This window comes from Numida meleagris, chromosome 12, assembly GCF_002078875.1.
Source record: "Numida meleagris isolate 19003 breed g44 Domestic line chromosome 12, NumMel1.0, whole genome shotgun sequence".
NCBI classification, from domain to species: Eukaryota; Metazoa; Chordata; class Aves; order Galliformes; family Numididae; genus Numida; species Numida meleagris.
This window is the reverse complement of record NC_034420.1, coordinates 2,919,844-2,944,422: the sequence shown is the minus strand read 5'-3', so window position 1 is coordinate 2,944,422 and position 24,579 is coordinate 2,919,844. Positions and strand designations below refer to the sequence as shown.

The 24,579-nt window shown below is 44.6% G+C and overlaps 1 protein-coding gene across 4 annotated transcripts in view; it reads left to right on the top strand.

Moving 5' to 3' along the window:
- Positions 1-24,579, top strand: part of KCNIP1 (potassium voltage-gated channel interacting protein 1) — a 334,161-nt gene that overhangs the window by 210,876 nt on the left and 98,706 nt on the right. The window contains exon 1 of one of the 4 annotated variants that reach the window (XM_021410089.1): positions 10,705-10,777. The exons of the other annotated variants lie outside the window; for them this stretch is intronic. The gene's annotated coding sequence lies outside the window, so the exon portion shown is untranslated. Of the gene's footprint in view, positions 1-10,704; positions 10,778-24,579 lie in introns of those variants that run through there. 4 annotated transcript variants of the gene reach the window in all.

The window sequence follows — 24,579 nt, the reverse complement described above, 5'->3', positions numbered from 1 at the left end:
CTGCTGTGATCCTGTGTATTATAGCAGGTTTAAGAACGTAGACGCAGCAGGCTGGAGCTGGAGATGTCAGTTTTGCACTGATTGTGTTTTCCACCATGTTGAACACAGTAGCACTGCTTTGTCATCAAATGCAGCATCAGTTGTTTGAGAAGTGCTTGAAAAGTAATACACGTGTGTGCATTTTGCAGTTCAAAAAGTCAAACAAAAATACATTTCATGCTACTGTGCTTTAGGAAAAAAAAGCTTAATGGTATTCCCATCTTTTAAAAGTCAAATCAATGGCATGCCAGAAAACTCTGGAGACTGAAGGCCTTTTTGGTGGTTGCTAATGCAGTGATGATTTCCTGTTTTAAGAGAAAGGTATCAATAACTCCAGTTACAGAGAAAAGCCTTCAGGGGAAAAAGAACTTGTGTCAGAGGAGCTCATTGGACTGCTGAAATAACAATATTTTATAGATCCAACAAACAAGCTATTCCCAGCCTGGTAAGCAACATTCTTCAGCTGCAGGTCAGCTACAGCTGAAATTAATTTAGCTCAAAATTCATGTAGCTTGTAGTACCATCTACAGCATTACAGAATTAATTTGGCAGCACTTCCCATTCAAGGCTGGCTCTCCATGAGACAGCTCCCAAAGGGTGAGCACAGGCTTGCCCTTAATTACATGGAAAGCTTTGGGAAATGCCGTGTTTAATTTATCCTCTGTGGCTGGATAGGTGTTTCCCTTTGGCATCAACTGTATTCGGAAAGTTTCATCCACCTCAACAGCACAGTGTCTACTTGAAAGATAGTCACAAATGAGTGTCAGTTCTGCCTGATTAAAGCAGATCAGAGAACACTCCTAAAACAGGCCTGCAGAACAGCTTGAATTGGGAAGATGTTTGCTGATTAGGCTATGTGTTTTGCATTCACATCTAAATGGCAGTGAAGGACCTGATGGGGGTCAGCTCAAGTCAATTCCCTCTTGGAGTGCTTGATTGCCATTGTCTCATCTTAATCAAGAGTTAGTGATGAGCTGCATATATTAAATGTCAACTACAGTTTCCATTTACATTTTGATGCAAAATATAAATTTGGTGTATGAAAAGGTTTTCTACAAAGAAATACCCATGAATGAACTAGGGAAGATGACCCACTTGACTGTTATTTGTTAACAGGAAAGATCTTGTGGGTGATATGTTGGCTGGAGGCCATCTCCAGTGCAGTGATCACACGATAATAGCATTCTCAATCCTTGGGGAAGCAAGGAGGGCAGTCAGCAGAACTGCCTTTCGTAGGACTGCTTTGGACCTACTTAGGGACCTGGTTGACAAGATCCTTGGGAGGCAATTCTAAAGGGCAAAGGTCTGGTCTAGGAAGACCAGACATTCTTCAAGAATGAAATCCTGAAGGCACAGGACAAGGCTAAAAAGGTGAGCCAGTGGGAAAGTAGACCAGTCTGGCTGAGCAGAGAGCTTCTTCTGGAACTTTTACTAAGGTAAAAGATGGCAAGAAATGTTTTTATAAGTACATAAACAAGAGAAGGAGAACTTAGGTAAATCTCCATCTTTATTGGATGAAGGGGAGTGACAAGCCATGAGGAAAAGATTGAGGTACTCAATGGCTTCTTTGCCACCATCTTTATTAGTAAGACTGATGCTCCTCAGGGTACTCAGCCCACTGAGCTGGAAGACAGAGACAGGGAGCAGAATGAAGCTCTTATGATCCAAGGGAAAATTCCAAGGGAAAATGATTAGTGACCTAATATACCGCTTAGACATTCACAAATATATATAGTTGGATGGAATCCACTCAGGGGTGCTGAAGGAGCAATTTAAATGTTCACCAAGCCATTTTCCTTTATTTACCAGCAGTCCTGGTTAGACAGGGAAGTCCAAGTTGTCTGAAGGCTGGTGAATGTGATGCCCATCTACATGAAGTGCAGGAAGGAGAACTCAGGAAACTACAGCCCTGTCAATCTGACTTAGGTGCCAAGGAATCTTGTGGAGTAGATCATCTTGAGTGCTGTCTTATGGCATGGGCAGGATACCCAGGTGATCTGACCTAGTCAGCAGGGATTGGACTCGATCTCTTGAGGTCCCTTCCAACCCCTGCAATTCTGTGATTCATGAAAGGCAGGTCCTGCCTGTCTAACCTGATCTCCTTCTGTGAACAAGATGACACACTTAGTTGACAAAGGAAAGGCTGTGATTATTGTTTACTTGGTCTTTAGCAAAGCATTTGATACTATTTCCCACAGTCTTCTCCTGGAGAAACTGGCTGCTCATGGCTTGGACGTATGTACGGTCTGCTGAATAAAATATTGGTTTGGGCCCAAATGGTTGTTGTGAGTGGAGGTAAATCTGGTTGGCTGCTGTTTAATATATTTACCAGTGATATTGATGAAGGGATTGAGTGCATCCTCAGTGAGTTTGCAGATGACAAAGGGACAGTTCATCTGGATGAGTGTAGGGAGGCTTTGCAGAGGGATCTGGACAGACTAGATCAAAGGGATATGCCCAATCACATGATATTCAACTTGCCAGATGCTGCACTTCAGTCGCATCAACGCCATGTGGTGGCTTGGGGAGAAGTGGCCGGAAAGTTGTTGGTCAGAAAAGGACCTGGAGTGCTGATCAACAGCCAGTAGTGTGCCCAGGTGGCCAAGAAAGCCAATGGCATCCTGATCTGTATCAGAAATAATGTGGCCAGTGGGACTGGAGAAGTGATAGTCCCACTGTACACAGCACTGGTGAGACTGCACCTCAAGTGTTGTGCTCAGTTTTGGGCCCCTCACTATGTGGATATTGAATTGTTCAAGCATGTCCAGAGAAGAGCAACAAAGCTGGCAAATGGACTAGAAAACAAGATGATCAGCTGCAGGAAGTGGGGCTACTTGATTTGAAAGAAAGGAGGTTGAGGAGGGGCTTCATTGCTGTCTATTACTGAAGGAGTTTTCATCCTTAGTCAGATCGTCGTCAGTCTGGTTACTCAGGTGACACGTGATAGGACATGAGGCAAGTTGTGCCAGCGGAGGTTTGACTTGGATATCAGGAATAATTTCTTCATGGAGAGAGTGGTGATACATTGGAACAGGCTGCCCATGGAGGTGGCAGAGTCCCCATCCCTGAAGGTATTCAAGAGATGTGTGAATGTGGTGCTTAGGGATCGGGTTTGGTCATGGACTTGTGTTAGGTGGGTGGTTGGACGTGAAGATCTTGAAGGTCTTTTCTAACCTACATGATTCTATGATTATATTCCTCATGTAATGAGAAAAATTGTGTGTTGATGTAGGGATGCGTACTTATAGGAGATTACTCTTGTACTTGATGACTCTGTCAAGGGGATATTCTTAGTTCCGAAGCAGTCCTTGTGTTGAAAAACCTTTCTGATGTAGGGAAGGCTCAGGAGCTGTTGGAACATTTGAATGGCAACTCAGGCAAACCCTGAAAAGGGGACTGAGCATGGAAACAAGCCTTCTGGGGAAGGACTGCAGGGTGCTTGCAAGGACAACCCCAAATCACAGGGGTGAGGTAAGTGCCTGCAGAGTTTTGGGGCCAATGGAAGAGAAGGGAAAGCAAGTTTCTCAGTATGACTGTGTGTGAAGGAGCTGAAGTGTTATTTTTCTTTCCTTTTTATCACACAGAGGGACTGCAGTTAATATAATTGAGTGGTTTTGACAGTCTCATCCATAATACGAAGTTACAGTTCTTCTTAATGCATGATATCAGATGAAGTGTTGCTTAGACTAATTTACCCCTATGGAGGTATATCATTCTATGCTTAGCACTTGAGATAGGATTTTAAGTTTCAGTGCTGTATCCAGATCCCTATATTTAGCTATTCTTGTTTCAGAGGTATCCAACTTGCAAATCCCTGTGCTCCTATTTTATATAAATCCTATTTCAGATATTTGAATTTAAAATTTGGTTGGTCTGGCATGAAAAGCTCTGCATAGGTAAAGACAGCTTGCTTTGGAGGCGGAAAAGCAGAAACACCTCCCACTGAGAAGTAATGACCCATAGTTCCCTGCACGTTCTTCAAATCGGGCAGAGTTGATCACATCTGACAGTGCTGGTTCTTCCACTCTGAGTAACTCTGCCATTTCAGCTCCCTCCTCTTTGCTGGTGCAAACCATGGTCATTCATGCATGCTGCTATACCAACATGTGTGGATGCCAAAAGCACGTAGCAGCCTATGATTCAGTTCTGCAGACAAAGATCATACATTCTATACATAAAGAAAAAATTTCTTTTAGGATAGTAGTAACCTTTTTCCTCTAAAAGGAAGGCGTTGTCTGAGCAAGGTGTTGCTCTTCTCCAAAGGCAATGGCTCTGCAGAGATGAAAATGCCAGTGTCTGTATATAGCCAGCCCTTGATGTAAATGTGGGATCACTATTATTAGTACAAATGTAAACTTCTGGTTCTAAAGTAACCTGTGTAGAGGTTGGGCGCAGACCCTCTCTGCCCCTTAGTGGTACCTGGATTCATTTGGTAGCTCTGCAGAAATTACATTTCATTAAATGTTACCAGTTTCACACCATGATGGCACTATGGTAGGTGAAGCACAGTTAATATCGTGATGACATTAACTTGTGACCTGTGCATTCAGAGAGTTGCATTAAGAATTGGAAAAAAAAAAAAACAAAAAAAACAGCAGCAATAGATGCAATACCTACCTTATGATGAATAAATTCACAGTGTTATAGAATGGAGATGCCAGAAGAATCAGTGCTGTAGTGCATAAGGTTAGAGCTCTCTGTGAAATGCCTAGAATGTGGCTTTTCCCTAGAATCATAGAATGGCTTGGGTTGGAAGGAACTCCAAAGATCACCAAGTTCCAACTCCCTGCCACAGGCAGGGCCACCAACCTCCCGATCTGGCACTAGAGCAGGCTGCCCAAGGCCCCATCCAGCCTGGCCTTGAACACGTGGAGGGATGGGGCACCCACAGCCTCTCTGGGCAGCCTGTTCCTTAAAGTAGGGCAAGCCTTGAAAAGCTGCCTGGACACAGTCCTGGGCAACTTGCTGTCTGTAGCCCCACTTCAGCAGAAGAGTCTGACCAGATGAGCTCCGGAGGACCCTTCTGACCCTAACCATTTTGTGATTCTGTGAGATGTTGTTGAAGGACAATCAGCTTGCAGAGTCTGATATTTGTAAAAATAAAGCGAGGCAGATGGCAGTTAAAATACTAGTTTTGTGGAGCTGATATTATGTTGGGAGATACCAAACCGCTTAACCATAGACTCGAATTCTACCAGCCAAAGCAAACCATCACTAACTAGGAGTTCGGTTTGACCAAAACTTCTCTAAAGGGTTAAGGTCGCAGAGTCTCTACCTCTAGGGCAGAGATTTAAAAAATAAAAATTAAATAAAAATTAAATGCAGGCTAGTTTGCCCTTCAAGATTATTCCGAAATTGAAGACATTGCTACATTTTATATATAGATGTTTAAGCTGGAATTAGTTACTGAATATGGTACCAGTCAGAAACAGATGAGCTTGCCCCCAGGTTACTAGAAGTGTATTTATTTTCATTTGTCTTTTCTTTCCTGTGGTTTTTGAATTGTTGGTAATTTTGAGTGGTTTTTGGAAACGTAAAGGAATGCTGGTCTCCATCCCTGTGGGGCAGAGACGTGCATGAATTTCATGTTTTCGTGCCAGTGGGACTTAGCACGTCCTTCCACTCCAGAGTCAGCTTCATGGGTGGACTGCTGAAATACACGAGTAAGATATCCAAATGACTCCCCTTTTACTGTGTGTTTCGTCACTTGGAAAAAACATGTTTTATTCTTGTTGTGAGCTGTGATTCTGAATACAGCAGAGCGGAAGAGAATCTTTGGCTTCTAATTTCTGCACACAAGTTAAATGAAAGTGCTTGGGATCAGCTGTTTTCCTGATTTAGTTAGCTAGCTGCCTCCGTCACCTGCATCAGCCTGGCACTAGCCTATAGAGCACCTGATAAAACTGGCACGCCTAGGAAGTATACCCTATCTCTATGTATGAATGAATGCTTTATCAGCTATACTAACTGCTTCATCATGCAATATAGCAAAAGGATTGAGGAGCATGAAATGTACGTGATTTTTTTCGTATTGCTTAGCTTTTGGCTCAACCACTGCCTTATTGGGCTCACTCTTGAGGCTTTGTGCCTGTGACTGTGTGCTCTCCCTGACTCAGCTTCCTCTTTCAGCCTGGCTCTTATGCCCAAGGCCTTGCTCAAGACTGATGATACTATCTTGCTAAGAGAGCTAAGGACCACAAATCTGTCTCAAACTGGGGGGCTGGAATAATTAATAGCAGACACTCCATTCAAGAACTGAAAACCAGTTGAGCATGCACTAAATCCTGTGCCTATGAGTCAGTCATCTTATCCGATAAATAGTGAGTGGCCCAACAGTCCCGTGAGCAATCCTGCACGGCAGCTGGCCTGCATGACGGAATCTCCCCTGCAGCATGGGGGGCCATTCTGAACCTTGTGACTTACCAGGAGGGTCTCCTGGATGAGTGTGTTCTTGCAGTTCCCATGCAGTAACTGTTCCTTCATCCTAACCTTATAAATTATTAAGAGAAAAATTTGCACTGAAAGGCTGTGAGGCCAGCAGTATGGGAACATGGGTGGAAAGTAGTGGAAAATGGAATTGTTGAGGCATTAGCCCTCAGCTAGAGCTGGAGCTATGCTCTTTCCGGTGTCTGAAAGTAGCAGTAGTTATTGGTGTGGTTGTAACACTTGCTGTGATTTGTCTTGTTTTTGTGACTTTTCAGGGACAGCCAGACACCTCGTTGCAAACTAGATGGAATGCTTATGACTATATTTGCGTCTTTTAACAGACACTGAATTCATTGGAATCAAAACTGTAAATGCTTTGCCAGTGAGCCTGGCAAGGTGGTGGCATGCAATAAGCCATAGTGGATACTCCTGGCTGGAGCTAGCATCTCCCCGCGCTGCCGCTCGCCCATGGGTGCTCCAGCCTGCAGCACCCAGAGCTACTCTTGGGCAGAGCTCTTCCTTTCAGCTGTTCCCAGCCAGTATTTGGTGTGGCTTTGGGTGAGAGTTGCGGGAATAAATAAAATGAATTAAAAGAGACAGGTCCTGGTTGCTTGTACCTGCCGCTTCCCTGGCTGTTGCTTCCACGCTCCTCTCTCTGGCTTCTACCTGTTGCTGAGCTCAGCACCGCCTGCACAGGGGCTGAGGATCCTCCCAGAGGGGCTTTGCAGGATTAGGCCACAAATGCAAACTGCTACAGAAGAGGAAAGATTTTTCAAGGATTGCACACAGAAGCATGAAAATCTGGTAGTACAGCAAGTTAAGATCGTAGTAAGGATGCCTGAAATTTGAAATTTGAGGGGTTAAAGTGCATAGTCTGTAAAGCACAAATTGAATTCATTTATACTCCAGAAAAGGAGGATAATTCCTTGTAAGGATAGACCCAAATTGGTCTAACTGGCACAATATTTCTGCTTCCTCGTGTAGCGTTCACTACTTTTCTTTCGGAGTGGCTGGACGTGGATGCAGGGTGTCTGTCTGTACGGCGCAGGGACAGCAGAGGGCAGCAGGAGCCTGCTATCTCCCTGCATTAAATCAGGAAAGCAGCATCAGAGAGGTGCACGCTGGGGCGTGAAGGCTGCGATGGTGCTTTTCTGTTTAAAAGATTGTTAAGCCCTTCGTTAAGTTTGGACCCCGTGAATCTGAGGAGGCGTAAACCGTGTCGACCATTAATTGTCAGTGTTTGATAAATGCTGAACAGTGGTTTTCCATTCTAGCAAGATTGAAATGCAATTTGAGAAAAGAGCATTTCCGAGCTCAGGCTGACTCCTGGCTCCTTTGGTTTTATTTCTTGACAATTATACCAAAGCCACCAGGTGGGGATAAGATCCCTTTTTGTCTTACATTGGATTTTCCATCCCAGTTCCGTATTTGGGTTGGGTCTTTCAGCAGTGTTGAAGGACAGCCCTGGTGGGATGGTGCATTCAGTGTTGCTGCCCACGTGTCTCAGCACAGCTCGGCTGCGGAACCCGTCAGTGATCACTGACACAGGCTGTGCTGCTCCTGTGGGTGCTTTTGAGCAGCAACCTGACTGCGGTGTCTGAATCAGCAGTGTAGTAGTGGTAAAACTACAAAGTAAGTAAGTTCAACTCAGCTCCCCTCCCTGGAGGCGTTCCAGGCTGGATGGGCTTTGGGCAGCCTGGTCTAGTGGGAGGTGTCCTTGCCCATGGCAGGGGGGTTGGAACTACATGACCTCTAAGGTCCCTTCCAACCCAAACCATTCTATGATGGGCTGTGGAAGGCAAAAGGCTAAGATAAGTTTCTTTGCTTTTACCTTCCACCCATCACTGAGCAGAATGTCCCAACACCATGGGGGGAGCGCTGGGCCGTGGTAGCTGTACCAAGGTAGACTTACCCAGGTCACATGGCAAGTAGATATTTCGCTTCTAAATTGAGTGGATGCAGATATTCTTTCCCCAAATTTTTGTAACTCAATGTTCATCTGGTCAAAAGAGTGCCTTGCCTTGGTAAGCATCGCCTGCTGTTGTTAGTACTCAGTATTTGTACAGACAGCCTTGGCAGAGCGTCCTTGTACCAGGTACTGCGTAGCAGTGAAAGAAGTTGAGGCTTTTGCAATCTTTTAGTTATACATATTACAAATAGATACACAGATATAGTGTTATATAAACACTGTATATATAAACAGTATATAGATGAAAATTTCAACCCTTACAATGGGAGAAGCAATGAGTTATCACCAAATGGAGGTGGAAGGCTTAGCTTGATGTTATTTCATCTTGTTTTTAAAGCTGTTTTTATTTTATTTCTTGAGTCTGTAGCACAGAGGTATTAAACCATCATTTCCTATTTATTTCTCCCTGCTTCTCAAACCACAGCATCCTCCTTTTGCTTCTTTTGCTGGAATGATTTGCATATCGTTATGGTTCTGCCCCACTCCCAAGAAACCACTTTGTGAATTCTTGCACAGATGTTGCTTTCTGTGCTAATGGAAATATAACAGAAACTGTGAACTGTGTAGCAACTTTCAACCAGAATAGGGCCACACACATTCTGTGAAAGCAATGACGAGAAGATACACAGCAAGAACTTGGCAGGAAACTTGTTACACCCTTAAATTCTTCTGGAGGTTGGAGCGTTTCCATTCTCCTTGCCAGAAAATGGCAGGTAGTATTGATTTTTGATATTATAAGCAAAATCACCAGCAGATTGCCTCCCATTCAGTGTCAGTAGCCAGTCCGTGCATTTGTCAGCAGGCTGTGTCTTGTCATTCCTGAAGAATTTAATGAAGGAAAAATACCCCAGTGGTGCACAAGAGAATAAGGTGAAACAGTGTTTTTAGTGAAGGATGGACAAAGTAAGGTCAGATATTGTGGGCTTTTGTGGCATCAAGATGCTGTCTTAGTAGAAGAATAGCACATTGCTGAATATCAGCACTGGTCTGAGTGGCTCTGCTGTTCATCCATTCAGATCACAGTGGGTATTCTTCACCCTAAAATCTTTTATAAATAATTATTTCCCTGGCTGTGGTTTTTGGAGGCTCTCAGTGCAAAGTTTTTAAAGTAGAAATAGAAAGTGAGTTTTTTGGCCCAATTAGTCCTGTGGCCCAGCTACATGCAAAGTGAGGTTCCCACGTGTGGACTGTGATTCTGGCACTGAAGACAGTAGCTGAGATGCTTACATATAAACTGTTCACATTTTGTCTTATGTTTAGACTGACTCTTCTGAACGTGCTAATGGTGACAGCACAGCACAGCTCCTCTTGTCACAGCTCAGTGGAAGTCTGCTATTTGCAGTAAGTTATGTGATGGAGGAGCGTGACATACCGCTGTGCAGCAGACAGTGTGCTTCTCCACGTCCCCGAGGCTCACTGTGCCTCTTCTCCAGGGACATCCAAAGCAGCACACTGTGCTGTGTGTCCGTGGGTCACATTGATGCACTGGGCAGCCACTTGTGTTAGAAATCCGTGAGACTTGGGGTGGGACCTACCCCAGGGAGCACTTATGCTGGAAACAGCAGCCTGCCATCCCTCCTGGGAGAGTCCCTGCTACGATGGTTATTAAATCACTGTTAATGAATTTTCTGTGTAAAAGGAGAAAGTGTTTCTCTCCATCATCTTCCAAACAAATTTCCTGTAAAGAAAACTGCCAGGAGACCGACTGAAGGGCATTTCTGTAGAGGCTCAGCTGACCTCCCTAGATAGCTGGAGGTCCTAACATGTGCTTCCATTGTAGGAACAGACGTTTGCCGTGAGGTTGGTGGCTTGTTACCTTTCTCCCACTTAAAAGCTTGATTAAAATTGCTTAAAGAGCATCTTTCCAAATCTGCTCATCCTTGCACCTGATCATGTGGTAAGCCACGCTCTGTTGCACTGGGAAGCAGCAGGGGAAGGGAGAGCTGAAGAGTTGAGCAAGGCTAAATTAACAGACAACACAGTGCTTGGTAATAAAAAGAAAATCAGCAGGTGTTGCGCTTTGCCCTTTGGCAATTTGATAATTAAATTATCTGGATGAAAAAGGCTATCTTAATTATTTAAACGCTAGGAAAAAAGTGCAGTTAAAAATTTTTTCATACTGCAAAAAGTCACTTTAACTGTAAGCGTGGGGACATTTTTCAGGGATTCATTATTTCTTTTCACTTGTCAGTAGCAGGCTTTTGTTAAGCTTCAAACTGTAACCCCAAACTTGTGTTCTGTTTTCTTGCAGGTAAGTCTGGCTTGGTGTGTTTGAACCAAGCACTTTGGGAATGTGAGTGAACAAAGTAAGCCTTCTCCAAGCTGTTCCGGCCTGTTAACAAGGTCAGAGTGTTGTCTCTTCTTTTGGAGCTCTACTACTGTAAATTAAAATGAAACTGGAATGATGTCATTGCAGATTGATGCAGTTATGCAGACACAATGGGATCTCTCTGTTGTGTCAGATGTGAATGCCACGTAACAAATATGTGTTCTTATTATTTTGTGTGCTGTTTCTCCAGTTCATTCTTACTCCAGGAGTGGGTGGAGACGAAACAAAATACACTGCTGATACCACAAAGAGCAATAGAACTTTCTATAAAACTTTTTCAGTGAACATTTAAATGGGTTCTCTAACCACAATAGTTTTGCAGATGTAAAAGCTTGTCTGCTTTTGCATAGAGCCAAGTTAACAGGTCTCACGCTGAAAAGCTTACTTTGTGGATCACCCAGAACTGATTCTCTCTCATTCATCAGCTGGCAATAGGATCTTGCTTTAAGTCAGTAAGATGCAGCTATTGAACCGGCATGCTTTGCATCCCACCTGAACCTTGCTCTGTGACAGCTCCTGCTAGCAGAACAAAACCTCCTGACCTTGCAAGCTTCCTTGCATCGGAATGAGCGGACTTTGTTGAGATGGTGCTCCATTTACTGTGTCAGAGTTAAAATGATGGCCTTTGATTTTTTTTTTCTTCCTCTCTTCTGCCATTTCCTCCGGGAATAGTTAAATTCATCTCTCATCAAATTCAAGCGTTGGCTTTCTTTTGAAGTGTTGTTTGGATAAATCAAATGATGGCTTCTGTAGGTGCTTACACTGCTTATTCTGTTTCCTCTTTGTGTTCCAGTGCCAGTAACAAAAGCCTTTTAGCAATATTTCTTACACACGTGTTGTAATGCCTGTTCCTGCCTGTGTCACTGTAATGCTACGTAACAGGACACTTACTGGATGGTCAGGGTACAGAAAATGGCACACAATGCACCTTCTCTTGCAGTCATTTCTGAAGCTTAAAGTTGTTCACTTTGCAAATACAGATGTTCAGATATTTCAGCTGGTCACTCATAAAAGCTACTCTGTCCTCATATTCATTGGTTAGTTCTGCAGCCACTCTGTGTTACATGCATTTTGTTATCTCAGTTACTGTTTAGATCAACCAGTAAAATTTCACATAAATGCTAAACAACCTTTTTATGCTTGGCTACTTCCCTTCCCTTCCCTCCCCGTTTCCTACGTACTATATTTCTCTCTCTGAATGACCTATGGTTTTGTAGTAGCTGCTGTATTTTTTTTCTTCTGAAAGATTAGAGTGGCTTTGGTTTTGCTCATCTATTGGTTTCGACGTACTGGACATAGCCCCCTCAGTATGCATTCACATCCACTTTTGAACACCTTCTGGCCACCAGTTTCATGCCTTAGTTTGTATCCTGTGCTTAGCATAAAATAATTAGTATAAACAGTAAGTAAGAGCAGTAAATATAGTGATAAATCAGGCACATCGTGCGTTATCAATGGGAAAAGTATGCTGCCGTGTAACAAGGCTGTGTGGTATTTCCTCATATTTCAAGGCACTCTGGATCTGTTAATGGAAGAGGGTTAGATGCAAAAGTGCCATCCGCTGTGTCTCGTTGCAGTAAAAGGCAGAGTTGTATTTCAGCATCTCTGTTTGACATGTACAAATGCCTCTTTCAAGGCTTTTTGGATATAAACAGATTGGATGTTAATAGATGTGAGTATGAATACTGATGAATAAAAAATAATGCCTTAAAAATAACCATCAGATAAAGCACAGATTTAAAGAAAGGTACAAAAAATAACCTTCTGCAGAGCCGCTGAATTCCAAATTAAGATGCAGGTGACAGCATGCGGAATGGTCATTCCTTTGGCTGCCGAAATGGTGCCAGGGGTTGAGGAGTTAAGTCAAAAATGACCACTTGTGAAAACATTGTCTGTGTCAGCAATCAGCACTATGGTAGGTTTATTATAGAATCATAGAATCATAGAATGAGCTAGGTTGGAAAAGACCTACAAGATCACCTAGTCCAACCATCCACCTACCACCAACAACCCCACTAAACCATGTCTCCCAACGCTATATCTAAACGTTTCTTGAACACCTCCAGGGACGGTGACTCAACCACCTCCCTGGGCAGCCCATTCCAGCACCTGACCACTCTTTCAGAAAAGTAGTATTTCCTAATGTCCAGCCTAAATCTCCCCTGGTGCAACTTGAAGCCATTCCCCCTCGTCCTGTCTCTAGTTACAAGAGAGAAGAGGCCGACCCCCAGCTCACTACAACCTCCCTTCAGGTAGTTATAGAGAGCCATGAGGTCTCCCCTGAGCCTCCTCTTCTCCAGACTGAACAATCCCAGCTCCCTCAGCCGCTCCTCATAAGGCCTGTGCTCCAGACCCCTCACCAGCTTCGTCGCCCTCCTCTGAACACGCTCCAGGGCCTCCATGTCTTTTTTGCAGTGAGGGGCCCAAAAGTTGACACAGTACTCGAGGTGGGGCCTCACTAGGGCTGAGTACAGAGGGAGAATGACTTCCCTACTCCTCCTGGCAACACTATTTCTGATACAAGCCAGGATGCCATTGGCCTTCTTGGCCACCTGGGCACACTGCTGGCTCATGCTCAGCCGAGCGTCGACTAATACCCCTAGGTCCGTTTCCTCCACACAACTTTCGAGCCACTCTGCCCCAAGCCTGTAGCGTTGCCTGGGGTTGTTGCGGCCAAAGTGCAGGACGCGGCACTTGGTCTTGTTGAACCTCATCCCATTGGCTTCAGCCCAGAGATCCAGCCTGTCCAGATCTCTCTGCAGGGCCTCTCTACCCCCAGGCAGATCGACTGGTTAGGGTTTAGGATTTCATTTTTCAAAATATACCTCTTCTGTACGGCTCTCATGCAGAACAGTTTTCCTTTGTTGTCCTGAGGCAAACTGTGACGCGCAAAGAAAAGTATTCTGCCTTAAAAAAAGCTGAATTCTGAAAAGCAGAAGAGTAGCATCAGCAGCCACTTGAAGCAGTGACTGCTCTGTGTGGTGTCTGTAGAAAGCTGCACTGCAGACTTAGAGCTTGATCGGCTGTGAAACAAGGAGCGTTGAGAAGTATGTGCATGTGGGATTCCTTCCTGTGAAAGAGAACTGTTGCAGGAAGCATCTCCTCCAGTTCACCTGGTGGGCTGTGCGCTGAGGATCAGCCCTGGTATTGCACTCCAAAATCTACTGTGGCAGCCTGTAGGTTGTGCTTTATACCTGTACAATGGCGGCAAAGTCCTCCTTGTCATTGTCTTAGTAAGAAGGGGAGCAAGACAAAACCTATTGCTCTTGGATCCAAGTAGGCAGGGAGGCTTGTGATGAGAGTTCTCATTGGGAGGGTACTGGGATATCGGTCATGGAAAAGCAACAAGAGAGCAGAGAGAAGAGGTTGAGTGAGTTCCTAATTTTGAGATATTTGTAATTTTCATAGCAAAATGAGTAAGCTTATTTCTTTTGTTTAGTATCGAATCACTATTTGTAAAGGCTATGTTTATTCAGTGTCTTTGCGCTGGTCTTAGGGGAACGGAGTGCAGAGCTGTAAGACATTTAAACATGGTTTTACACATTTTCTTAGCTGTGTTTGCCTGGAGGGATGGGATTAGTAGAGGAGCCTCGCAGGGTGCAAGGTGCGCCTTCATTTTAAGCCTTTCCTACTTGATTAGGTGCAGCCCAGCACGGGTATGTCAAAGTTTTACAAGACGTTTCTCCAAGTGTGATGTGACCTAAATGGTACCTGTCATGCTATTTGAGCATTTTTTTCAAAAGAAATTGTTAACACAGTTGAGAGGGGGAAAAAAAAAATAAGGGTTGTAAGATTAAAAGCACACTTACTCTTCTTTGAACATTGCAGTTTTGGAACCCAAATTTACTCGCTAGCCCTAAGGTAGAGCAGCAGTGGTGGGTTAACCATAGTCCTGTTTACTGCAAGCGTTGAGCACTTGTTTTTAACTATGGTTCCCTGAGTACCTGTGGGCTAGGAGACTTCTTGTGCTCGTGTTCATGTACATAGACATCTTTGATTTTGAATGAAATGAAATACGACGCAGAAGTGTTTCTCAGCTTTAGCCACGGAGACAGAATTTCATGCTTTTCCTGCTGTAGATCTGTATATTTGTCAGGCATGGTCTTGAGAGCATCAGCATGATGCCAGATGCTGAAGAGCAGTGCACTTGAAATCTCTGAGCAGGCTCAGCCATTCTGGTCCTTGGAATGTCAGTCAGCTGCCTGCGGCCCTGTTTCATCTGATGATGGAAGGCGGTACCTACCTCAAGGTGCCTGGGCAGCCCATGATTTATGAAGCCCACAACATCGTTCTGGCAATAAGAAATGTCTGCAAGACAAAGTGTATTATTCATAAGATTTCTGTTAAGTAATTTATGTAAAAATGGAAGATTTGTATTGGAACCTCATTTCATCATCTGTTCTTCAAACATTTTTTTCCCTGAGGTGGAAGCTGGGTGCTTGGTAGTGATTTATATGTTGAGGAATTCACAGGCTTTTCAAATAATTTCTTCCCCAGTTCACAGGTGTGTGTTAAGTGCCACATCACGGAGGTCGAGCTCAGTTCTTGCCAAACCAATAAACAAACACGGCTTGTTCTGAGGCACTTGTTCTGATGCTTGTTGTGATGGCAAACGGTAAATATCTGCGTCCTTCTCAAACGTTGTTTAGGTTTTGCAAAACTTCAGTCCCGTTCACAAGGGGACTGGCATTAAACCAAACTTCCTGAGGGAAGAAAGACTCCCTGGAATAACAGTTATTCAGTTCATGGCACCATTTCCAGTCTTCTGAGGAGAATGAAGCTGCCCCAAATGCCACTCATTTTTGGCAGTGCTTTCCCTTCTGATAGAGAATGTGTATTCCCTCCAGTAACACAAAACCTGTGATCTCTGATTTTGTTAGGCTCAGGAATCTGCTAGCTCAGCTTTGTCTTCACGTGGGTTCCTGTATTTCAGATCTCCTTTGGCATCTCTTCTTTTCACCTTTGTTGCTATCGCTATCCAGAGAGGTGGAAAATAGTCTATGTAGGGCAAAAGATTTCTGTGCCACTGTATCCTGCATAACAACATCCTTACAATCAACACATACCTGTGATGCTGGAACTCCATCACAGTGCTGCCCATCTGCTCGCTAGTTCAGTCCTGGTGTTACAGCATTGCCTGTCTTTATGGGCTGTAGCTGCACACTCGCTCACACATCTCGAGCTGTTCTCGTGTCTGGATCACCAACGTTTTGCACTCACCAAAGGCAATATTTTGCCATGGGGTAAATGTTTATGATTGAAAAGACAAATGCTCTACACCGGGAAAAGCGTTGTGCCCTGTGTGGGAAGCATGGCTGTGAGGCCATCTGTGAAGCCTCAGACAACAGGAAGATTCTTCAGTTGCAGATATTCTCATGCGTCTGAAACATCAGCTTCTTTTTTCTGTTTTCAACTTGCACCCAATTGACTTTAACCCCACACTTCAGTCTGCTTAAAAATTGTCTCTTCTGCAGAAGGGCCTTAAAAGACGATGCATCTGTTCTTTTCCATGGCTTCAGTGTATTCTCTGAGTTCAAGTATCTCACCAGTAACTTGTTTCTTCTCTAAGCATCTCCCTCTGTTACTGTGATGTGCAGCTCTTTGTGATTTTTCTGTATAGCTCCGTGGTCCTTCATCTCTCCTTGTTTGTTAGAGCCATTTGCATTTCAGCAGGTGAATAAATTGCCACTCTGATGCTATCACTGCACCAGAATATGATTTCCTCATTCTTTACAGGTTTCCTAGATCCTGGCTGTATCCATCAGAGATGACAGTCCTGGAAGGATTTTTTGTTCTGGTATTTGGTCTGAGGTGAGAAGTGCCTGTGAGCCCTGTGCTTTCTCTATTTACATGCTTCAGGAGAGCTCATTTGTTGATGTGTCTGAAATGTAAGCACAGTGCATGGAAGTGCTGTACTTTTTTGCATCAAATTCAAAGGGCTTTCCCTCTGAGCTAACAGCTTGTCAATTATTTAGCCAAGACCAGGGGATGGCACTTGGCCTATCAGAGTGGTATTAACAGCACTAAAGTTGTGGGGCCAACTCATGCTCTGGGAGGAGGAAGTGGGATTTACTTCTGAATTAGTTAAGCGTTAACCAGTGCACGATCAAGCAGGGGAGCTTGAACGTAAGCCCACCAGGAGCTGCCAGTGACAGAAGCTTGTGACAATAATGTGGGTTTCGGTGCTTCCTTGTGTCTCCATGCTCACTCCTGAGAGCTGCCACCAAGCAGCAAATCTCGCTGCTGGAACAACCCCTGGGGAGAGCGCGAGAGTGAGGAAACCCGGAATGATTTGCCTCTCTCATGCTTTTAACTGAACAGCTAGTTTCTCGTTAACTGCTAAACTATGAAGACATAATTTGCCTTTCACATGTTAAGAAATTGGGCAGCAATCATTAGAAAAACATGGGAACACTGTTATCATAGGAAATTATTATTCAGTGCAGAAAATTGTAGTTATTTGCAGTCTTTTAGGTCCCAAAAATAATCCAGCCTCGTTATTGCCTTCCTTCTGGGAAACTGATTGTCTCTCTTTTTCCCTGCAGCCCCATAGCAGCAGTTGGCACAAAGTACAACCCAGTTCCTCTGTACGTTAGGTGTGAAATACGGCGGCTGGCAGTGTTTGCACACTTCTCACGTGTTATTCGTGGAGAGCAGGCATCCCTGTTCGAGAGTCCCCGCGTCATTCACTAATCGGCACTGGGAAAGATCAAACAACGCACCCAGATTTCCCCACACTTTCTTCAGGAAATGTTCATTAATTCAAACGCAGAGTGCTCCAGCTGAGTAGTTCTGTGGGTCTACGAGGGAGCCAGGCCTGTGCATGAGAAGCAGGGACGGATCGGAGCTTTCCTTTGGCACTGCCACGTGGTGTTTCTAGTTATGCTCTGTGAACCTCTGCAAAAACTTCTCGGCCTCCTTGAGATTTATGCCCTTTAAATATAAATGGTCAGTTAACTCCTTTTCCTGAATCCACTTATGAATATTTATTTTCTTAATCCCTCTCCGTACGTCATCTCTAGCAGCCTATGGATGCAGCTTTGTCACTGCTGCTGGAGCCCTGCTCTGAGCAGCTGGGAAGCGCCCATGGCCACGGTGCTGTGATGGCCACGTGGAGCCCAGGCTGTGAGTTTCTGTGAGCTGCAGAGGGCATATTTACTATCTTTTGCATGGCTATTTATGGCTCTGCTTTCTGAAAAGAGAAAGGAAGAAAGCTGAAATGTGCCACTGAGTAACTTCGAAAGGGTTTTCTCACTAAGCAAGCCTCCAATAGAGAATGCTATGGAGAAATGAGTGCTTCAGTACATATGACAAGCTAGGGAGCTTTGCACAGTCTGCTTGTCAAGCAGCAGCTTGTATCTGCAGTTTTTCAATGTTCTGTTTAGGGCTGAGATGAAGGGAAAATACCTGCAAATAAACGGGCTGCCTTCAAATGTGAGAGATGTTTTTCAGAACACAGGTTCCAAACAAATATGTTGTTTTCCTCCATTAATAGATAGCCTTTCTTAAGGTCTTAATGTGTGTTATGTGACATGAAGTCAGCTGGACTCGCTATTTAAGTAAGCCGTGATTGAGTGTAAGCTTTGGTTCTTTCAGAAAGGGAGCGGGATATGACAGCAGTCCCATAGCTCCCAGCAGGCTTTGGGCTTCTGCCATGAACCAGACAACATTTAGTCCAATGCAGAGAGCTCTGAACAACTAATTATCAGCTTTGAGGAAGCTGATCTCCTCATAGATAATTCTGAATGTTTTCTGGTGTGTGTTTTTTGCATTAAGATTCACTCTAGCTGTTCGAAGCGTGAACTTGGATGATTTAAATAACAATATCTACCAGTCATGGGTAAAGAAAGAACTACTTCCATCCTTACCCCTGTTCACTTTTAGAGACTAGAAAAAGAGTGTTTGTACTTCCAAAGCTGTGAAATGCTTTATTTCTTGCAGTTTCTTGCAGTGTTTTCTCTAGTCAGAAAGCTGAAGTTACTTCTGTCTTCAACCTATCAATTGGTTCTTAGAGTAGAATATGTATTTTGAATATGTAGGTTAAATATTAAATAAAATAGCTGACTGAGTGATGGCAGAGTGATTTCATCAGCTCTGTGGTGATGGTGGTGGGTAACTTGACTCCATTTTCTGACATTAGCAACTGTTAGATACTAAATGAGTCAGTGTACAAAGCACACTGTAGAGGAGGCTTTTCAGTGGGTTTCTCAAGTTACAAAGTTTTCTAAATGATGTAAAGAGAGTTAGAGGTGAACTTAAGGGAAGCAGAGATTTCCATGCAAAACCTCATTAATGCATCTGGATATCCGTGTCCTCAGGAATGCTCATACCAGTGCCACCATATTGCATTTATAGTTCAGTTTTATCCCAAGTCAGAGCCCTCACATCAGGTCTTTGTTCTACCACTAGCCATGGTGAAATCATAGGCATCACCTTCTCTCATCCTCGCTTTGGGTGAGGTAAGCTTGAATACAGGCCTGTACCTAATATAGACATTCCTTCTAAGAATGGAGGAGAACTTGGAAAGTACCAGGGGAGCCAAGAGAATGCCCTCGTGCCCACAGGACACAGGACAGGCATGGCAGTGCTACAGGAATGGCAGGGGCTCCACTTGTGTCACCGCCGTGGCCGAAACAAGTGTGTAAATGCAGGCAGTGACCAGAATGAGTCACGTCTTTGTGCAAAAGATAGCTCCTTTAGATTGTTCTGTATCTTCTCTCTTGTCCGAGACCAGTTCTTCCAGTGAAGGGAATCCTCCCCACTGGATTCTGCACAGGTTTATTTAACAGCCGTAGCACATCTGAGCCTTGCCTGGGGCCAGGACATAGTTCTGCATGATGAATGCTTGCCGCAATTTTGCTTGTCACAAACAGGTGTCTGTCTGCTCAGGGCTGGACATTGCAGCTTTCTCCCGCTGGCCGATCTTGTCACTATACCCTGCTCTCTTCTGGAGAGAATATTCTTAAAACTGTTATTCCTTGAAAGTTCTGGAAACTTGCTTTGCTTTCCTTCTGCTCTGCTATGCATCGTATGGTTTGTCTCTCATACCGTTAGCAGCCTCCACCTCTTTTTTATAAAAGGAAAAAGACAGGCCCGGTGTTTGCTGGGTTGGGTATCTGCAACAACTCTCTGCTCTCAGAGGGAGCTGAGGCTCTTCTAAAGCCCCAGCAGTGTGGTGTAACCAATGTGACTAAAGCTTCAGGAAGAAAATGAGAATCCATAAGCATTTCTTTGCAAACAGCACCCTGACAGCTATGCGAGCCTGTAGCAGCTGTCTTTCTTCCCCCTAATTTCATGCTTCATCGAAAACAATGAGAGGTTATTACACAAGGAGACACTAAGGTCACCTTCACACCTTAGTTTGTTTTCATGTGAGAAGCTCGGCTGCTTCCTGGGCCGGGTGTTGTTTGTTCTTCTTGCTGGATCCACGAGCAGCATGGCTTCCTATGGCTGGGAGGACTTCATCACATCACGTTTGCCATTCTCTGCCTGTAACCTGTTGCAATGGTGGAGCTCCATTTTTGGAAGCTCCTGGAGTGCATCACTGAGCATTAGGTGATGTTGCTGCTGTTGTCTCTCAGCTGCTTCTTCAGCAACCAGAAAGGTGGTCATGGTATTGAAGGTGTAGTTCAGCATTCCTTTTTCTCATTGTTCCATTTAAAACATGAATAGCTGCTGATGGTGTCTATATTAAGGACATGCTTAGTACTCTGAGAAAATAAGACACTACCTGTATTAAGGGTTTGGCTATGAAACACTGAGAGGTGAAATTACTGCCCTTTACACCCAACCTATGCTACCATAAAGCATAGTGTATAAAGTAGGAATATGACAACGATCTCTTTCCCAAAGACTCAATTCCCATTTGCATTAAATTCTCTTTTTGTATAACTGTATTATAAAATAAATTGTATTATTGGATATGGATTTTATTCACTGAATAAATTGGCTGGAATTTAACATTATTAGCATTTTAGAAATTAATGAAAGCATTAAAGGAAATATTGAAAGAGTTGGAGCTGACACATTTGCCGTAAGTTTGAACAGAGCTGTATTTAAAGAAGATGAGCATGCAAAAATACTGAGGCATAATGAAGCCTCCTACACACCGTGGAATGAAATATTTATACTGTAATCATGCTATTAATAAAATGATGGATTAGCCAGAGTCATCTGCAACAGGACTCAGCTGAGAGACTGGTTGCTAGCAGGAGTAGAGGAGCTAAGAACAGAGGAGCAGAAGCATCTGGACTAGTTTGGGGATCCCTCTCCTGAATTAGCTCTGTGCTTGTGTCATACACCGACTGCAAATGCTGCGATATGGGCAGTGCTCTGCCTTGCTGTCTGCTGCTGGTAGGTGCCGTTCTGTCAGCTCAGCCGTGCTGCTGAACAGGTCCTCCCCTCCTCTTTGGACTTAGCCCAGTTTCCAAGGGTTAAAAACAAAACAAAAAGATAAGAAAAAGGTTTGTGTAGAGGAGGAACGAGAGATGGAAGCGAGGGGAACAGTGCATCTGGGCTGTGAGCTGGGACGGTGGGGTTGGATCTCAGACCTGCCCTGGAGGGTAGCTGTACAGGAGCATTTAATTACCAAAGAGTTACGTGTCTTGTGCTCTTCATCTTGCTTTCCCTCTTCTGCTGTGGGATGAGTGTGAGGGTCAGCTCAGGGATCTCATTGTTGCTGGGGACAGAAAGGCTCAGCTGCTGCCACAGGTGTGCTGGGGACAGAGGCACAGCAGTCCCTGTGCTGCTTCTAACTTTATCCAGCATCAGAGCAGTGTATGTGAGCATCTCCCACAGAGCCTGGATGGAGAAAAACTGTCTGTAGTTTTGTTTTTTTTTTTTATTTTACCCATGTTTCCCTTCTCCATTTCCTTCTTGTTCTATCCTTTATGTACCTTAATTTTATCTCATGCTGTGAAAACTGTCTGCAAAGCAGCTAATAATTAAGCAGTTACTTAGGGCTAGTGTCCCCAGGAATGCTGGATTCTGCCTGCACATTGCAGTGATAATCAGTTTTATGTGTGTCCCTCCTGTGCACTGCGATGGGCTGACAGCAGCCAGTCCCCTGCCCCGGGCACGCAGCTGTCCCCAGCAGGGACGAGGCAGCACGGCACCCGCTGGCTCCTTGTCACTGCAGCAGGTAGGTGAAAGGATGATCAGGTGCCGTGGCCAGCAGAAACTGGGTATTTTCTTCCCAGAGCACTCTCCAGTGTTTCTCAGTTAACAGGAGTGTTTTCCTTTGCAGTGAATTGCTCGGGTTCAGACAAGAACACTGAAAATTATACTGAGAGTTCGTTACACATAAGATGCGTTGCTGTGAGGTGATAGCTGGTACGAACTGCAGAGCCTGCAGCTCCGTCCTGCCAGTTTGTCCAAGCAAGACCAGCTGTGATCGGCATATATTTGAGTAGGCTCCTGTGCTCTGCCCTCACAAAGACACCATTACTGATGGCTTGGGCTGGCCAGAGAAGAGCTGGAAGGTCTCTGAGGTTTAAAAACATCTCCATGACTGAAAAAAAGGAGCAAATCTTTCAAATAGCTTCTGTGGAGTGGGATGCAGAGCGACCTATAATTTGGTCATGAAACTTCACAAAAAGAAGGGACAGTCTCTGAAGTCCCTTCTCTACTCTGTGGGGTGGTGGGTTTTTTGACAAGAAAAACAGACAACACAGTCGGTAATCGGTTATGTTGGTAGCTCGGCAGCAGCAAACTGGGACAGGGGTACAAGTTCACTGGACTGGGAGAAATCCCCTTTCCAAAGAGAATTATGTGGAGTCCTCAGCGCAGGAGAGGTGTGGACTTGTTGGAGTACATCCAGAGGAGGGCCACAAAAATGCTCCCAGGGATGGAACAGCTCCCTGTGAGGACAGGCTGAGAGCTGGGGCTGTGCAGCATGGAGAAGAGAAGGCTCCAGGGAGACCTGAGAGCGGCCTGTCAGTATCTAAAGGGGCTGTGAGAAGGAAGGGGACAGACTCTTTAGCAGGGGCTGTTGTGGTAGGACAAGGGGAAATGGTTTCAGACTAATGGAGGGGAGATTTAGACTGGATATAAGGAAGGAGTTTTTACAATAATGGCAGTGAGGCGCTGGCACAGGTTGCTTGTAGAGGTGGTGGTGCCCCATCCTTGGAGGCACTGAAGGTCAGGCTGCATGGGGCTCTGAGCACCTGATCTAATGTGGGTGTCCCTGTTTGTTGCAGGGAGTTGGACTGGATGACCTCTAAAGGTCCCATCCAACCCTAAGGATTCTATGATTCTATGAAAATTAATTTAGAATGCTTATTGGCATCACCCAACTCATGTCACCCAGTTCATGGATTTAACTTGGTCAAAATTAGGCTTTAGTCATTTTCTTCTTCTCCATCCCAGGCCATTTCCATTAGGCAGCATCTCTCTTTTCCCCTCTCAACTATAACATTGTTTATCATTGAATATTGTTATACGTTATGTCTGGACTGCCCCAAAGGTGTTTTTTTTTCCACGGCAGCTGGATTTGATCCTGTGGTAAATTCTTAACCGCCCCTCAGGAGCGTTCAGGCTCAACGAGAAGTTTGGAAGCGAGTTGTGAGATCTTCAAATGAAGTTCGATAGAGAAGAGAAATACAAGGTTTATTCTGAAGGAGGATACCTGACAAAACTGTGGATGCTGATGACGCTAATTATATAAATAATGAAAGAATGTCTCTAAAATATTAATACACTGGAATGATCACATGGGAAGCAGAACTTGGTGCAGACCTTTAGCAAGACACTGCAGCACAGTACAGTATTGCTGAAGTGAATGAGAAAACTGTTTAGAGCTTTCAGAGGAGTCCATGGGACTGAGTGCTCTGTACAGTGGCACGGCCCCATTCTGCAATTCCAGGAGGGTAGGCTCACATGCAAATAGTGCTCTCAGCACTCAGTTTCCTGTAGCATCGTTTAAACACTTAATGCAACTTGGCAGTATCCTGGGAGCTATTAACTAAAGCATCAGTAAAGGCAGAGGTGCAGAAATGGTTAAAAAACAATAGCTGAAAGCAGCAAGGCAGATTTCAGGCGTTCAGGTGATCACCATAGTAATGTCAGGTTAGTTTACTTTCAAAGTCAAATGATCCCAGAGTGAGTTAAAATAACGGCTGCTGCAGCAGGTGACCCCGTGCACAAAGGTGGACAGATGAGGGGAGGCACCGAAATGAGTGGCCAGGTTTTCAGGTTGTTTTGTTTTTCGGCCATTCTGTGCATGTCCAAAATGCTGCCAACATGGAGAGCGGAGCGAGGACCAGGGCAGTGCTTGCCCGCGTCTTGGGTCCTGCGGAGAATCTAATTGTCAGCTCTTGAAAGCAATTTCAGCTCTAGGAAGCTCTTGGAAAAGTGCTTGCTGAGGTGGGGCACCGGGGGCACGCAGTTCTGGCCGCGGGCATCGTGCCCTTGGTCTCCTTTCTGCCCTTCCTCCATCTGGAAATTGCCCCAGGACAGCAGCTGACCCACGGCCAGGCGCTGCTCCACCGTCTGCACGCAGAGCAGCAGGAGGGGAAACCTTTATCACTCACACATCTCTAAAACTTTAAAACTGATTTTCCTCTAACTAGTCTCTTCTTACCACGTTTAGTGTTTACTAGATTCCGGTATTTGATGTTCAATGTGTCTGCGGGAGGGAAAAAAGATAACTGAGTGTCTGCTAAAAGTCTGCGACTGAACACAGGTTTCATTCAATAGGGAAATACAGCAACGGGTCATTTTCTAAATGAAATTGTTTCTCCTTGAGTTTTCCGAAGTTCGCTTCAGTATGTGCCACAAGAACGTGTTTGGGCTTTTTCCTGTGTGTTGTTTCAGGTGG